The 18,512-nt window shown below is 37.5% G+C and overlaps 1 long non-coding RNA gene across 5 annotated transcripts in view; it reads left to right on the top strand.

Moving 5' to 3' along the window:
* Window positions 1-18,512, top strand: part of LOC116652779 (uncharacterized) — a 44,255-nt gene that overhangs the window by 17,870 nt on the left and 7,873 nt on the right. The gene's annotated exons all lie outside the window — the stretch shown is intronic.

The raw sequence follows: 18,512 nt of genomic DNA, 5'->3' as shown, positions 1-18,512 counted from the left end.
TTTCTTTCCCATATAGACGTTTCCTTGTAGAGGAAAAGTCATCACATTTTGTGATTTGATCTACATGACTGTGATGAGATGCATGTGCTGTTAGATATGTCTATCAGACGTTCAGATCTCTCTTCTAATACAAGCTAATGGCCAGATAGTACCATTGATTACTAAGTAGAGTTGCCCATTGATTTCACTAGACTGCTGGAAAATCAATAAAATTATGTGGCCCAAACTTCACTGAAAAAAATCTAGGGCCAATTTTATCTGGAATTTAACTGTTACTTTATGGCACACTTCGTGGTGTTCTCCACATCAGTATATTTTGTATGCCTGCTCACTATGAAATGACTAAAAGTGAAATCCATTAGAATTCATAAATAGAAAATAATGCAACACAGGGGAGTTATTACACTTTCTCCTCCTGCCTTGTGTCACCAGTTATGTTGGTGTAAACTGGGTATGAAAAACTACTACTCTTCTGTTGTTCTTTTTTATCCCATTGGCCCACAGGGTCAGAGGCAGATGTTGGTGGTATGGCAGTAGAATTTGAACCTTTCCAACAACATTCCACTACATGTTTTTGCTCTGTGACAGATGGCAGCTGAGGGGCAGTCTTACAAAATGGCATTTGACATGGAAGTGTGTACAAAGCAAAGAGGTGTCATTGAATTCCTCCATACAGAAAAAAATGTACCCACTGACATTCACTGACACTTGCTGAGCATTTATGGAGACCAAACAGTGGATGTGAGCACTGTAAAATGGTAGGTGGTGCATCTCAGAAGTGGAGACAGTGACAGTTGATCACCTCTGTTGGTGCAGGTTTTTACAAGTGTGACACACAGGCTTTTAAGCTAATAAGGCTGTTGGAAATCCTTGGAATATGTATTTGTGCTAATTAGTTATATTAACTTGATATAACAATTTAATTCAATATAAAACATCTTCTCTCTGCATCCCTATGAGGATGGGCTGAATTTAGTGTACTGAAATTCTAGAAAGCAATTATCAGATATTTTGCTTGCCAAAAGCCAGAAAGGATGTGTGATCTACATCCTCCAGCCTGTGCTTTCCTCTCTCCCAGGTACAAAGTTCAGGAGGGTTTGCGAGGCCAAGAGCAGAAAGAGAGAGTGTTTTGCTGTTAGTGCAACAAAAAATAACACTGTAAATCTCACAGCCTGCTAGGATTGAAATCCATTGAGTGATTCCGATATTCCAGAAATGCTGAAGCACTCACTATGGGTAATTTGTTTTGTTTTGTTTGACCCCAAATTCTCATTGATTTTTTTTTTAACCTTACCAGAAATACTTGGCAGAGCAGGCGAGTCAAACTCATTTTTCCAAGACAAAATAGGGAAAAGTAAAGATGAAAAAAGTCAGTGAGATTAAAAAATAAACAAATTAATTCCTACAGAGAAAGTGAGATGGGGTGATTATAGAAAGGAAGAGGAGATTGGAATAGAGAAGGGTGGTGCCAGAAATTGTAGATACATCTTTCTCTTTGGTAGGAGAATTTTCATGTGCTGCCAACGGCTTAGGCTGGAGCAGGGTAACCTTCTATTGTGTTCAGCAGAGTGGAGGAAATCATTCAATCTCTGGGACTTGTGCAGTCTGTAGACTGCATCTGCTATGGACCTGGTCCACAGAATTTCAATCAGTTTTGAAAACTGTCCTTTGCCTTCATTCTACAAGCAGTCAGAAGTGATTCGGCACTGAAGATACTGTCACAGCATATGATGAGAGTTATTTGTAGCAGTAGGTAAATACCAAAGGTGATGCACAGTTCCACACTTTGATGCTACCAATTAGTCAGTGAGTTATTTAAAAATTAGCCTCTAGCAAAATATTTAAAATGTCTTTAGCAATGTTGGAGACGTCTTCAGATTCAGACTCAGACAATGAATAAGTAAACTTAGCCTTAGGCTCAAAAAAGCAACATATTTTCTTAATTTTATAGTCATTAGTGGATGAAAATTTCTCTGTGCACCCCTGATTGAATAGGGTTTGTTATGCTTTTTTTTTCTGGGCCACACTTTAATAATCTTTTTAGAATTCTAGCAGTTGTCAATAAAGGCACACATATGACATACCTCTTCTACCAGCATAATGCTTCTGTTATTACTGGGACTGCTTTTTTACTACATTAGAGGAAAGGAAGTAGAGCTCAGTAGTGTATTCTATCACTCTAATCTGGACACTTCAGATAAACAGCTTCCCAGTCTACAGAAACCAAACTGAAAACTACAATTTTTTTTCAGTTATTGACTATTTTAAAGAATCTCATGAGACTTTTTATCTATCTATTTATTTATTTATTTGTTTGTTTATTTTCCCCCATAGAGTCACAGAATGATTTGGACTGGAAAAGACCTAGTTCATCTAGTTCCAACCACTCTGCTGTAAACAGGGATACCTCCTTCTAGACCAGGTTGCTCAGTGCCCCATCCAGCCTAGCCTTGAGTGCCCCCAGGGTGGGGACATCCGCAGATTCTCTGGGCAGTATTTTCCTGATAGAAAAACCAAAAGTGGAAATTATTGAATTGCCTTGAATTGCAAAAATATCAATGCATGTGGTAAAATCTGAAAAACAAACAAACAACAACAACAAAAAATAGTAGTGAAAACAACAGTATTTCCATTGAAAAACAGTGTTATCAAGGATGAGAGCTGTTTTGTATAAATAAAATTATGATTTTCACAGAATCACAGAATTGCAGGAATTAGAAGGGGCCTCGAGAGGTCATTGAGTCCAACCTCCCTGATAGAGTATGTACCTTACATTAAGTAGCACAGGTAGACATCAAAATGAGTATTGAGTATCTCCATAGAAGGAGACTCCACAATCTCTCTGGACAACCTATTCCATTGCTCCATCACCCTTACTGTAAAGAAGTTCTTCCACATTCTTGCATGGAACTTCCTGTATACAAGTTTTAGGCCATTGCTCCTTGTCTTATTGCTGTGCACCACCAAGAAGAGCCCGGCTTCACCCACTTGCCTCCCACTTTCCTTCAAATATTTGTAAACATTTATCAGATCCCCCCTCTGTTTTCTTCTCTGCAGCCGAAGAGATCCAGGTTACTCAGCCCTCTGACACACTCCTTGTAGGAGATCCCTCTATTTTTTCAATTGGGGAGCCCAGAACTGGACATGACAATGAGCAGAACAGAGTGTTCTCCAGGCCACACTCTTTTTAATCTCCCCCAGGATACCACTGGTCTTCTTGGCCACAAGGGCACACTGCTGGCTCATGGCCAATCTGTTGTCTACCAGAACAACCAGGTTCTTCTTTGCAGAAAGCCTTTCCAGTGAGTCATCCCCTAACCTGTACCAATGAAAAATAATGTGAACACTAACAATAAAGAATAGTTCCTTTTAGCTGTGGGGTAAGATTCAGAAAGCAAATGATAGCCAGCAAAGCCTTGCAGATAAATGTGCGTGACATTTATAATGGTTGTCTCACCTTGTATTTCCTTTTGCTAGTTTTAATCCCGTATTCATTATTGGTTTTGAACATCTTTACATCCATCTACTCTTTCTAATATTAAAGCATAAATCTATTGCTTTCCTTGTTATGAGTTGACCCTGTGAAGTCAAATTTATATTTGTGATAAAATCAAGTTTTTGGTTTAAGAACTTTCTTTTAACACAATGTCTTACTTAAGTGTGTTTGTAAGTAAGTACATTGACTCTAGTTAAAAGTCAATTGCCATTATAAAGAAATGTCACCTTTTTTCTCTCTTTGAAAAATCAGCAAACTCCCAGCACTGTATTCAACACTGGTGACAGTGTCAGCCATGAACACAGGTTAGACTACATTCTATATGACTCTTTTTCACCTTTCACAAAATCAGAAGAAGAGAAAGCTGCAAGCTCACAGATGTTTTGTTTTGTTTTTATCTGCTGCTGTCGCAGTTATTTTCAAATTAATCCTTAGATCACGAATCCCTTAGGGAAAGTCCTTTTGTCAGATAGCAGAAAGCTGATTGCTTTGCTGCTGTCCTTTTGATTTACAGAGAAAAATACCATGTCTGATGTATAACTTTGATTTCCTACTAATTAAAATTGCAGTGTAGGATCTCATCACTCCTCCTCTCTATCCTGCTGAGGTTCAAGGCTACCTTTGGAAAACACCCCCCGATGAGTTAATACTGAAGAGAAGTCCTTATTGCTGTTTACATAGTTCTACCAGATTTACTAATCACTTTGTGTCTGTAGAAGCAGGTGAGATAATTTAAAGCATGAACTACAGATAAAAAAAATACATTATTGTACTGTCTAGGGTTAGTCTGTCACATTTCTATGAAAAATGTGGGGTTTGATTTTTCCGTCTTTCAAAAGGACATTGTCATGGGAACTTCTAGTGCTACAAAGATCAACAGCAAATTTCCAGTTATGTGTTAGCTTTTGAGAAGTGAATTACACCGGTTAGATCTGTAGCATTATTATTACTGAACTGAAACCACTCCAAATATAATTCACAGAAACTTTTCCTTGGGCAAAAAGACTTATACATATTGCAGCAATATAAAAATAAAAATCATAATATAAAGGAAAATATTTCTCTGAAATTTTTAGAGCTTGAAGCAAACGAAAAAAACCTTTACTTCCTTTTCCTTTGTTTTAAACTTTTTATCTCTCTCTGTGTGTAAAGGGATTTTATTATTATTACTATTTTTTGTTTGCTTGTATAAACTCATCATTCTGCTAAAACTGAAATTAACTTTTCCTTCTTGTGTCTTTCTACACAAGCTCTTGGCAGTTTCACATATCAGAACAAAACTCAAAGTGAAATTAGTGCAGAAACAGGCTGCCAAACATAATCTGCTTCCGCAGGGGGACTGTCCATGAGCCAGGAAGGCTGCTGGTCAAATAAAGCCAAAGCATTCAATTCAAATGATTTCTCTCCAGTACTGGGAGCTAGCTATATGCATCTTGGTTCAAAACCTTTTCTCAGTTTCACTTTTTGTCTACAAACAAATAACAACAACAACAACAAAAAAAGCATCTATCCAGGTGCCATCTGTTTCTTCAAAACACTGCTCTAATACAGAATCATGAGAAAAAGAGACGGCAGCATTTTATTAGTATGATGTATGAACAAACATTCATTGTTAAATAGAAGTCTGCCTTACAACAAAACACTGATTTGAATGATTTATGTAGTACTGCCTGTGTTATACTCATGCTTCTCTGCTTCTCACTGTGGAACAACCACATCATCAAGCCTCAAGGAGGCAAATAAAAGCACTGAAGTTTATTAATCACTCGTTTTCCGCAGTGTATCAGCACTGACTAATTTAGCACAGTCAGTTCTCATATTTTGACACATTTGGGAAGATTCACAGTGCCTAACTTGCTTTCAAACTCCCAGTTCTACCTATGTGGTTTTTTAATCTCTTGTTAGTACACATGGGATATAAAACACAGAGCACAGGAGTACTGACTGGCACAAGAGCTGCTAAAAGACTTCAATTTGCGCTGCATGTACTTTAATACCTTATTTTCTTTTCTTACCTGACAGTGCTGTCACTGATCACTGCCAACACAGGTTCATGAGGGGAAGGTCCTGTTTAACTAACTTCATTTCCTTTTATGACAAGCTCACCTATCTAGTTAGTTATCTTTTTTTTTTTTTTTTTTTTTATTTTGGTAAAGCTTTTGATATATATATATATTTGATATATATATATTTTTTTTCCAAATATACAGCTCGAGAAAAACAATACTAGATGTGAGGAAGTGATGATGGGTCAGCCCCAAGAATTACAATAATGTTAGGCTGGGCTCCAGTCACTACTGAGATTCTTCAGTGCTCAGTTTTAGAGACAGTTCTCTTCAGTGTTTTCATTACATGACTTGGACACAGGACTAGAGGGTATTTTGAGCAAGTTTGATGATGATATTAAATTGGAGGAGCTGTTGGTTCCAGTGAGGGTGGAAAGGCCTTGCAGAGAGATCTAGAGAAATTAGAGAGCTGGCCAATCACCAACCAAATGAAGTTTAAGTACCCCATTTTGCACCTGGGAAGGTGCAACCCTGGCTATAGATACAGACTGGGGGATGAGGCGCAGGAGAGCAACCCTGCTGAAAGAGGTCTGGGAGTCTTGGTCTACAACAAGATTAACATGAGTCAGCAGTATGCCCAGGTAGCCAGGAAGGCCAAACATATCATGGGATGCATCAAGAATGACATTACTAGCAGGTCAAGAAAACTGATTGTCCCACTCTACATTGCACTGGTGCAGCCCCACCTCATGTACTGTGTACAGTGGATGTCACAGTACAAGAAGGAAATAAAACTATTAACAGACTGTGCAAAGGAGGTCTGCAAAGATGATAGAAGATCTAGAGGGGAAGGCATATGAGAAGTAGCTCAAGTCCCTTGGTTTGTTCATCCCGGAGGGGACTGAGAGGAAACCTCATCACACCCTATGTCTTCCTTACAAGGGGTGCAGAGGGGCAGGCACTGATCTCTGCTCTCTGGTGACAGCAACAGGATGCAAGGGAATAGCATGCAGCTGCATCAGAGGAGGGTCAAGTTGGAGGGGTTCTTCAGGAAAAATTTCTTTACTGAGAGAGTGGTCAAGCAATCACACTGCCTCCCCAAGGCAGTTGTCATGACACTGTGCATGCCAGAGATTCAAGAAGCATCTGGACAGTGCTCTCAGACATGGTCTGATTCTTTGTGTGGTGCTGTGTGAAGTCAGGAGTTGGACTCGATGATTCTCATGAGTCCCTTCCAGATTGGGGTATGAGATTCAACAATGCCAAGTGCAAGGCGCTGCATTTGGGGCAGAGCAATCCTAAGTATTTATAGAAACTGGGAGAAGAAACTCTTGAGAGTAGCCCTGTGGAGAAGGACTTGGGGGTCCTGGTGAACAAGAAGCTGGACATGAGACAACAGTGTGCACTTCCATCCTGGAAGGCCAACTGTATTCTGGACTGCATTAAAAGAGGGGTGGCCAGCAGGGAGAGGGAGGTGATTGTCCCACTCTACTCAACTCTTGTGAGGCTCCATCTGAAGGACTGCATCCAGCACAAGAAGGGTGTGGAGCTCTTGGAATGGGTCCAGAGGAGGACCACTAAGATGATCAGAGGGCTGCAGCACCTATGAAGAAAGGTCAAGGTTGACGGAACTGGGCTTGTCTAACTTGGAGAAGAGAAGGCTCTGGGGAGACCTCATTGTGGCCTTCCAGTATTTGAAAGGAGTGAATAGTAGAGAGAACGACTGTTCATGAGGGTGGATAGTGATAGGACAAGGTGTAAAGGTTTAAAAATAATATAGGGGAGATTTAGATTAAGTGGGCATTTTTCACACAGAGGGTGGTGAAGTGCTGGAACAGGAGGTTGTGAATGCCCCATCCCTGGAGGCATTCAGGACCAGGCTGGCTGTGGCTCTGGGCAGCCTAGTCTGGTGGTTGGCAACCCTGCACATAGCAGGGGGGTTGAAACTAGATGGTCATTGTGGTCCTTTTCAACCCATGCCATTTTATGAATCTATGACTCTATGATTCTACAAAATCTACACTGCCAGGACAAAAATAGTGGCAGGTACAGAAGTTTAGTGTAATGTTTACTGTAAAACATATTGTGGATATGTAGAAATGAAATGACAAAATTCTGTGCCTATTTAGACTTCTGACATCTTATGTGAATTCAGTGGAATTGTCCATATGAGAACAATGTTCAGAATATTGTGGGTTTTTTGTTGTTGTTTGGTAATTGTGTACAGAATGAAAAACATAACTATTGGAGAAAAGTAATAAGGCTAATTTTTAGTTTCTTAGAAAAAAAGAGTTAATGCAAAGCTTACCAGAAACCTATCAGCAGTAATCCTGAAACTGGTGGCATAGAATTCTGAAGAACGGAATTGCAACAGAGTAGTAAACAGAGTGGATCTAGTGTATGAAGAACTGAGGATGATGATAGTACAGTGCAAGACCCAGAACTGAGGATGATGATAGTACAGTGCAAGACCCATATCCAGGCAGCTGGTCTGAACTGAGACTTAGGTACCATATTCAGAATTCTTTTTTTCCCCCATGATGTACTTTTTTTGAGCATCTCATCTCAGATGCTTATTTATTTGAACAAATGAAGTTTTGTTTTGTTTTGTTTTGTTTTGTTTTAGCAGTTTTCTTTTCCAGTTCTGCTTTAAGCCGCTACAGGAATTCCTATAAAGGACCTAGCTTTTGAAGTGTGTGCAGAATCCTCTGACAATGCTGACATTATCACACTTATCATAAAATGCAGAATCAATGAGCATTTTCTTAAAATCATGTGATTCTTTTGGAGATTGAAGTCAGTCCTATTTCTGACAAGTTATTAGAGCTCCCTGAACAGAGCAGGAATCCTGCTTTCAATTATTCTTACAGACCATCCAGTCCCATTGTCAAGGTACATGGCTCAAGAAGACAGTGAGAAGAAAGAACACCCATCCTTACTGTTCAGGATCTTGTTTCAGGGTTTTTACACAGTTTACATTGGTTAAGCACTGCATAAAAAACACAGTTTACAAACTAGTCATGTTTCCCTTTCAAAGAGCAGGGATTTGACTGACAATGATTAGAGCTAGATACACTGTTGTATGGTTCCTGTGAAGTACCTTGCGTGTTTCTAGGAGAAGTGGCAGTCTGTTATCAACAAAAGAAACATAAGTCATTGTAAAGGTCTCCGCTGTGCTAAATTGTGCAGTTCCTGGATGTGACTGATAGGAATTTGATTCTTGTAACATTAAGAAGGTTGCTGAATCATCTGTCTTGTTGCCTGGGTTTGTTAGTGCTATGATTCTGCCAGGTGATTGGCAGCCACGTCACCGGCTGGAGCAACCAGAGATCTGATTAGCATCAGTCCCTATGTAAAACCTGCTGTCTAGAATCTCAGATGGGTAGAAGTGATTGATCTGCTGATGCACATGTGGTATAAATATCAACTTATTACTGAAATTTGAGTTTTTAAGATTCATGGAAAATTAGGCAGAATTGTCAGTGTTTCCTACTAGGTAGCACCAGAAAATTTCCTTGGAAGAGTGAATAAACATTAAATGACTTTTGGGAAATGACATTTCCTTATACTTTTCAAGGAAGAAGGAAATTCAAAGTTCAAACACCCCAAATTTTTCCTTGAAGATGCTATTGGTTATACAGACATTAAATGAGCAGTTTGGGATCTCCAAGAGTCTTCCAGGACAACATGCCAGCTTTTTCAGGTATTGCTGTTCCTAAATTGAATGTCCAACATAATTCAGAACCTTTACCAGTTCAGCAGTGAGCAACAGAGCACCACTGTTATAGCTCTGGTACAAGTGTTCACAGAGATCTTCTTAATGTTTTTGAAGCATAAATTCTGTTACTGTACACTGAGACATTCAGTAACATCCTCATGCTTCTGGAAAGTAAAAATTTACATGTCAACTCAATAAAGTTTGGTACTTTGAAGGCTTTTTTATTTAATGGCAAAAGCGAGTTGCTTTAGCAAGGTAAGTTGTCATAGCTAATTAGAGTTAATTTCTGCGTCATTCACTCCTGAGAAAACATGATCTAATTCCTAGTTTCACAATTAATATGCAAACACTGTGCCTGCTCCAGTAAAAAATCCCATAACATGTCTTTTTAAAACACTAAAACAAAAATAAATAAATAAATAACTTTAAAATCTTTTGTTGAACAAATCCACAGTTACAGGCTATTAAAAATTCTTGGTCTTCCTCCAGTACCTCACTGGTATATTACTGACTTGCTTTTCTTTCTTTTATATACATAGGTGACAATAGGTTGCAACAAAAGTAATGCCTCCTATTTATTCCCATGGAAACAGCACAGATACAAAGAGCACAATAACGCTGTTTAATAGAGCAAATTCTCAGCTAAAAAACGTTGTTTTTTCAGAACAGTTATGACCATTATCTATGCATTTTTTTAGTGATGAACAAGAGCCTGCATGCCATGCTTATTAAAATTTGCACCAGCAGAGGTGAACCACTGCCACCATCACCACTACTGAAATGCACCACCCACTGCCTCATTGTGCTCACATTCATTTAGTCTCAGTTAGTAAAGCAGTGTTCAGATAGCATTATCAAATGTCAGTGGGTGCCATTTTTTCCATAAGGAGGAATTCAGTTCCACACCTTTGCTTCACAAACACTTCCATATCAAATGCCATTTTGTCGGACAGCCCCTCTGCTGCTATCTGTCACACAGCAACAAAATGTAAAAGAATATTAGTGGGTGGGTTCAATCTCTACTTCCACATTACCAACATCCAATCATGGACCAAGATAATAAAATAGTAGGCATTACTTTCAGTGCAGCCGTCATACTTTCATGGCAGAGACTGTGCAAATAATTAATGCAGCAAGGTTATAATGTGCTTCTCTAGACTTCCTATGCATATGATTATCTTTCCTTATTATCACTGTTGTCACACATCATAATTTTATCAAGCCCTTAATATTGTTCCCATAAGTTTTCATTTTCTAGACTTGTTGCTTGCATAAGGATGTGCTGTGTTCTGCTGCATAAGGAAAACAAGCATGATTTAGTAGCAGTATTTTAAGATAACCTATTTTGAAGGATAAGAGAATGTTAAAAGCAAGCTCTATTTATCATATGCCACAAAAGTTTTTCTCATCTAGCTATAAGTGATTATGTTTCTGGTAACTATGGAAGGGGAAGACAAGATAAAAGATCATGTCTTAAGCTTGAAATGTCGAAAAATCCTTGATGAAAAACATCTTGGCCACATCAGTCTTCAGACATCTTAATTAGACAGAAGGATTACGGTTCTACCATCAGTAAGTACCTGAGCTGAATGGAAAGGCTAAACCCCTCAGCTTTATACCTATAAAGGGGAATTAAGCGGCCTTAAGCTTTCTGCCATTTAGAGCACTCTGCTGCACTGTAATAGTTCTCTCTCCTTAGATATAATTAAATTTCCTGACTCCTGCATCTGCATATAAAATTCTTCATTCTCTCTCTTCTTTGCAGAGGACTTTACAGTAGACATACTTAAGACAGAAATGGCTATGGTAGATGCTATGAAATTAACTGTCAAAATGAAGAACAACAACCTGCTTGGAGCAGGCAGTATTCGTTTTTTAAGATCCAAAGGAACTCAAGTTCTCTGGTATCTAAATTAGTAACTCTGGTATTTAATGTTTAATTTAAAACGGCTTTACTAACTGAAGACTAACTGAAGGGGGGTTTTCAAGCACGATACCAATGCAAAGAAATAAATAATCTAGAACACATGATCAGAGTGGCAAGCTAGTGAGCCTGGTGTCTACACTGGGCAAATGAGGACAAACTGTTACTAGGAATGGAGTTTGTGTACATAGGAGTAGATGTACGATAACTTGGAAAATTCAGCATGGCTTTTGCAAAGGGAAATGCAACTGTGGAAGTTTATTGAATGCATTTTCAAGTGTTAGTGAGCATTCAGATAAAACCGATCTTAGTGACATCATCTGCTTGGATTTAGACTTTAAGCAAGGCCATAATTTGGATATAGAATTGTTTATAAACAGTCAACAGAGAGTGGGAACAAATAATTATTTCTCCCAGTGAAAGGAGGTCAGCAGTAGAATTTCAAGGGAGTAGGTGAGGGGGATTCTTCTGCTTAATGTAGTCATCAGTGACCTGCACAATAGAGTGAACAGTGACATAAGAAAGTTGGATGATGATTCTAAATTATTCAGGGATCTGGTTATGAAAAAAACACAGAACTGGTTAAGTGAAAGAGCAAAAAAGAAAAAAAAAAAAAGCAAAAAAAAAGCAGAATGGGCAAATGGAAAATGATGTAAAATGATAAGGAGTAGAAAATGCAATCCTACTTACATATGAAATGATGTACATTGAGCTGACAACTGTCTGGCATTCCAGAGCAAGTTTTTGTGGCTGAGAAAGTGGTTCCTATCAAAATGTCTGCTGATCCTGGGTAGCTGTCATAAAATAATTTTTAGGAATTATTAAAAAAGTAATAGGGGGCAAAATAGAGATCAGTGTCCCACTATACAAATTCATTGGTTCACCCACATACTGTAATATTGTATGTAATTCTGGTCCTCATCTGAAATGCATGAAGCAGAGCTAGAAAAAGTGCAGAGAAAAGTGGCAAGAATGATCAAAGGTCTGTAACAGATTTTGTATAGAGAACCTCTGAGTAAGCCAGGAGCCTTCTGTCTGAAAAGAAAATGACATGGGGGAAGGATGTGCTAGAAACATACAGAATTATGAAGAGAATATGTGAAGATTAAATTGTTCACAGTCTCTTCTAGTTGAAGAACAAGGCAAAGTCAGATTAAAGTCATAGAAATCACCTTTCTGTCTCAGAGCAACTGAGTAGATAGTTGACCATAGAAGAATGGAGGCCTGAGCAGGTTCGTGCTGACAAACATCATGTATTGCTACCATTCTGGTTTGTATCCTGTCTCCACAGAATTATGTCCATTGTTTGAATTGGGTTACAGGAGTTAACTCCATTTAGTCTGTCTTAATATGGTTATTCTTACATTCATGTATTCTGTAGTAACCAAGTTTCCTTGTCAGGACATCAATTGGTGTATGCCAAAGCTAAATTGCATAGCATGCCAAAACATAGGCAGTGTGGTGGATGTAGGATCTAGGACTTTAGTACGAAGTAAATAAACTAGCATATTAACAAATATAAATATCCATTATCATGCTCGTTGAGGTTGGATCAAGTGCATCTTGAAATGTAGAACATCTTTGTATTCCATTGCACTCTTCTGTTCTCCTACTTATAAAAGCTTGGTGTGGGCTTAAAAAAGGACAAAAATGCAGTTGAAGAGAGAGACTGCAGATGGAAGGAGGATGATCAGTGGTATGCAGCAGGAGTATACAAGGAATTATCCATCTGCCTGTTTGGCTCCTGGTAAACCCTGAGCACTTGTGAGTATATGTAGGCAGTTATTACAAGTGATGAGGATTACAACTACTTAAGTTCTTTGGAGATTATGAATATGAAGCTTCATTGTAATTGTATTTTCAATGGATTTTTGCATTGTAGACTCCTTTTATCATCACTACAATGCACCAATTAAAAATAAAAGCCTTTGAATATATGGGGCTTTCTTCTTAAAACAGAAAAAAAACCTGTATGAACTCACTTTGTTCCTTTTTTTTCTTTTGTGAAATTCATGATGACTGGTACATATGTCTGGGAGACTAGCATCTGCTGTAGTATCTATCCATTAACAACTTAGTTTAAGTTGCATTATCTAACCACAATTCTTTTATAACAAACTTGCCTCATTCGTACCATTATTACTAATCTTTTTCTTTATCAGAGGTTATTGATCTCTGATGTTGTCTTAATGTCTTTTCTGAAATGTGTGCCCATGTACCCTCCATATGTATGTTAGCTTGCGGTAAGAGCTGCACAGTGACATCACTCTAGAGAATGTTTGCAACATTAATTGAGACTCCAAGATTAGACTTGAAATTACATAACTGGACTTAAGACACAGGTAGTGAAGGGAACCCTTGCTGGCTTTGCCACTGACATCTCAGTTATGATTTTTTTTTTTTTTTTTTTTCCCATCTTTTCCTCGTATATGTAATGACAACAAAGAAATTTTCTAAACCAAAACGGAAGAAAAGTATACTTCACCCACATATTTTCAGTGAAATGGCTAAAACTATGGAGGACAGAAGAGGCTGCAATTTACAGTAAAAAAAATCTGAAATGCCATCACTGTAACATTGTTGTGTATGGAGCTAGTTCCTGCTTGTGGATTAATTGGGAGCAAAGTGCACTGTCCACATAGTGAGATTATTTTATGAGCAAGTACTCAGAGAAAATTTTTTCATTCTCCTTACTGATCCAGGCAAGCACTTGGAAATGACCAAAAAGAAAACAAATTGAAAAGAACGTGACACTGACACACTAATAAAATGCACTGAGTACTCACCTAAGTATATGCAAGAAGAAGGTTCAAAAACCATCTTTGGTGGAAAAGAGTTGTACTGCTGATGCTTACAATAGCCATAATACACCAGGGTGACAGTAGTGTTTTTTATTTTTATTTATTTTAAAAAACAGCCAATGAATCTAATGAAAATAGAGTCCATTTTCAGTTAACTGTACAACAAGAACTTAGATGCTGAGTAGTCTAAGTATCTGTGGTATTTTATGACCTTTGAATGAAGAGTAGAGCTCCTGTATTTTGCCTATGGCAGCATTAGTTATAAAGACACTTCAGAAAGACAAGAAAATCTCATGTCCTTTAAGATCTGTATTATTCTGCACACAGATACTTCATAATCTACATATAGAAAATGCAAATCAAGAAGAAATGTAAAGCAAAACACAATCATGTATACATACACATACCCATATTTATGGAAAAATATGTACACATATACAAACAGATATACAAATATTACATTTCTATATTTAAGACAAAGTTCCTCAATGTCAGTGGAAAAAATCCATATATATATTTATATGTGTGTATTCACATATATATTTGTTTACTAATTAAAAGGCAAATGGTGTCTGTGGAGAAGGAAAACTAAGAAATCTTGGAAGAGGGAGAAGGGAAAGGATAATATTTATTCAACAATAACAGCTAGAGATAAGATGGTTCAGTGACTCTTGATTTAATGCTTCTAGACAACTCCCCACTGGAAATCAAAAATTGGAAATCAGTGATATGTGCTTTGTTTATCTCCTCATCAATGTGCTGAGCATGAAAAAAGGATCTAATTTAATGAAACAAACTGCTCACTGTATGAGCTGATTACATGATGTGCACGCAGAGTACTTACATATATTAGCAAACAGGACCGAATATGAAAACAATATAGACCTTAGCTCTTTTAGTACGACTTTTTCTCTTCCTATAGACTCTGCCTTGTATTTGAAATTTCACATTTGCAGCACACAATTCCACTAGTTCCATGTTTCCAATCCCAAAAAATGACAGATACAATAAGAATGAGATTTCTGAGGGTTATTTTTCAAAATAATCAGGAAAAGATTATTATTATTATTATTATTATTATTTCTGGTATGTCAGAAGCATTAAATGACATAATGCATTTTGGAAATTTGATTTCTTTGAAAGTAAAATTTGCTAAAAGGATAATTAAGACTAAGGCCTGATAGACTGCTTTAACTGTTCAGAAGGAAAGAACAAAGTGGTCTTGTGAATGAAAATCTCTTAAATTTTGTTAAATAGATGATATTTTTTTTTACTTAGAGCAGCTATATCTGGAGAGACAGAGATGAAAATTCTGAGTGAAATTTCATGCACATGGCTACCAAAAAATAAAAATTCTGCCCATTGCTACAGATTCAACTTGCTCATATTTCTTCATAAGTGACTTCTCTACGTACTTAATATTCAGATTAAAACAGAAAACAAATCTAAATTAAGTGCTGGGTGGAGAGAAAAGAAACTATATAATTTTCTTAGACTAAACCTTGTCTTCATGAGTGAACAGAGAAATGCCTGTATATTTTCATCTGTTCTCTGCTGCTTAGAAATAAAGAGCAGTGGTACAAAGCTGTAGTGCTGTTTCTGTCTATTTAAAATAGGCTATTTACACCAGCTGAGGAACTGGCTCATAATGTTTAAATATGATGACAAACTAGAAAATTTTCTGATGAATGAGTCACCCAGTTCTGGAATGAGAATTCATTCCTGACCTATTGTAGCTACTATATTTATATTATAAAAGTCACAGGTGATTTATGTTTAATATGGTAACCTGATGATTTAATTAAATTGGATTTAAAATTATGAATACCAAAGCCAGACAGGTCATACTGGATAATCCAGTTTTATTTTACTGTAATTGGTTAAAAAAGTCATTATTATTATATTATTTATAACATCCTGATTCTCAGTGGAAGTCCTTGTGCTTAATTAACCATGAGCACAAAATGACGTTAATAAACTGATACCATTAGACCCTCCTTATATATTCTTTTCAAATAGAAATTGACTATGTTAATGTTTAAATTCTTAGAATGTTGTAGTTTTTAATTAAGAGGAAAGGTTTAAAATGTTGGTTTAATTACTGTTTTAGTGATTCATTTAATTTACTAGTTTTGGATTGATAATTCAGATTTTAATCCAAGGGTGTTTTTTTTTGTTTTTTTTGTCACTTGATTTTTGCATGCTCTGACTTTGTAGATGCCTGACCTTCACTTTGCTAAAGTTTGCAGAACTTTAAGTTTCTAATCACAAGAACTGCTAGCTACTGTTCCTGTGTCTTTGCTGAGGTCTACAGATTTTGATGCATTTTTAAAAAAGGTGAAAGTCTGCAGTGATGGTAAATCTTAAGGACAAGAGCAGATTTAATCTTTACTTAACTGAAAGGTCAGAAGACTGCCTTATTAGTGTGTACCTCAGCATGATATTTAAACGTGGTGTACTCAGTAACTTCCTCTGGACAAAGCCAATGTTTTTTTTTGTTGTTGTTGTTTTGTTTTGTTTTGTTTTTGTTGTTGTTTTGTTGTTGTTGTTTTATTTAAAGTTGCTGTTAACAGTACCTTTCTGGGGGAAAGAGTATATTCCAACTGACCGTTATGCAGATCTAACTCATAGAGACTTAACCAGGAGTACAAGAGAATGACAAATCTATGGCAAAGCTTACTTCCCTGCTGTTCTGTGAACCATATGGTCCATAGACAGCTGATAGTCAAGCCAGTAAGGACCTCCTTTCAGCAATTCTTTAACTGTATTCTGCTTCTGCCTGTTTGGCTAAGAAATGCTTCATCCAGGATGCCATTAAAAACACGATACTATAGAAGTGTTCTGTGGCACATCAAAGATGCGTAATATTAAACAGTGTTTACTCACTTGTTCACATTGCAGATCTGGGCAACTATGAAATACAAGCATAATCAAACCTAAATACAGTAGTGACCATAATAGGTAAGGCTGCTGCATGTACTGGTTTGTTAATTGTTCTATACGACTGAGAAATAGATGAGAATTCACTGGAGTCTATGGTATTCAGTGTTTCTGTGTACACTGAGAATAATGAACAGGACATTCACTTGGAGTGGAGAACAGTAGTTTTCTTACCCAAGACACAAGGAAGCCAGCTGGAGAGGAGAAAATTGCCAAGCAGACTATCAATATAAAGGCAAAGTTAACATGCTGATAATAACCAGGGGAAGTATGAAGATAATAACAGAGGATGATAACAACCCAGCTGAGAAGAAGAAGGGGGATCTAGAAGATCAAGTGGTGCCAAGCTGTGCACAGCTATTATGCATGTGGAGGGGCACTTCCACTCAGGCAGAAGGGAGCTTGTTTATTTCTCAAGCAGCTGAACATGTTAACTCCAGTCTTGTGCTAAACAAGATTAGGCCTTGCTTTCCCCCTATTATCAAGAGTATGTATTTCTTGACAGATTTCCACACTGCTGCCTTGTTACTGTAGATGTAGCATTATTTATCCCACTTTGCCCTCCCTTCTCCTTCCCCTTGGCTGTACAGCTCTGCAAGTTGCAGGCAAGTGTCATGTCAGGTATATGTGAATCTGTCAAATGCATGATGAGGAAAGATGGAATGATCACTTCTTTCTGCAGTGTTCGGTCTGTTTTCTGTCTTCTGCGGCCAGTTCGCAACAAGAAGCTTTCCAGAGTGCTTCCTGTCAAGGATCCCAGGAGGAGCAAGGGTAGCTGAGGTAGCAGTGCTGCTGCCCAGCAATAATGAATACCTTGGAAAATCTCCCTGCCTCCAGCAGCTCATCATTCCCTCTCTAACATACTTACACCTTGCAGGCTGTCCCAGCTCCTCATAACCATCTGCCACCACTGGCAGGTGAGGAGCGAGGAAGAGGAGCCAAGCAGGGACAGAAGAAGAAGGTTGCAGTGGGGGTGGCAGGGAATATGTCTGTGGTAAAAGGGATGGAGGCAATTTGTTCTGCTCAGGTTGCTTTTCACGTTTCCATTCTTTGCTGTTTACCTGATTTTCCAAGAGTAGTGGCTAAACAAATATTTTTGTCCATTTCCTTTCCAAGAAAACTAAGACTAATCTTCAAGGGAGAAATTTCCCACACTATATTTTGTCTGTTTTGTCTTAATCTTCATCTTCTAATACTTTGTCTACTTCTTTTTTTTCTCTCTCTTTTTAATTTTATTTTATTTTATTTTATTTTATTTTATTTTATTTTATTTTATTTTATTTTATTTTATTTTGTTTTATTTTATTTTATTTTATTTTATTTTATTTATTTTTATTTTTTAATAGCCTCACTGGGATCAGGATTCACACTCAAGAATTGAGACTTACAGATAAGGCCCCTATGGGAAAGAAACTAGACTTGGGCTAGACTTAGATATTGTCCTAACTTGAACTTGAATTACTCATAGTCTCTTGTGACTTAATGCTTGCCTTGGAGAGAAGAAATAACATTCTTTGAACTGTGATAAATGTCATTAGGCATTATATTGTATATTTATGAATGACTCAGAGAATATTGAGAGTCTCAGAAACAGCAAGGGTGTGCAGAAGACAAAATAATATACCAA

The sequence above is a fragment of the Coturnix japonica genome, chromosome 1, assembly GCF_054131305.1.
Source record: "Coturnix japonica strain WE chromosome 1, WE-NBRP24, whole genome shotgun sequence".
Classification (NCBI taxonomy): Eukaryota; Metazoa; Chordata; class Aves; order Galliformes; family Phasianidae; genus Coturnix; species Coturnix japonica.
The sequence above is the reverse complement of the archived record's forward strand: the minus strand, read 5'-3'. Positions and strand labels throughout refer to the sequence as shown.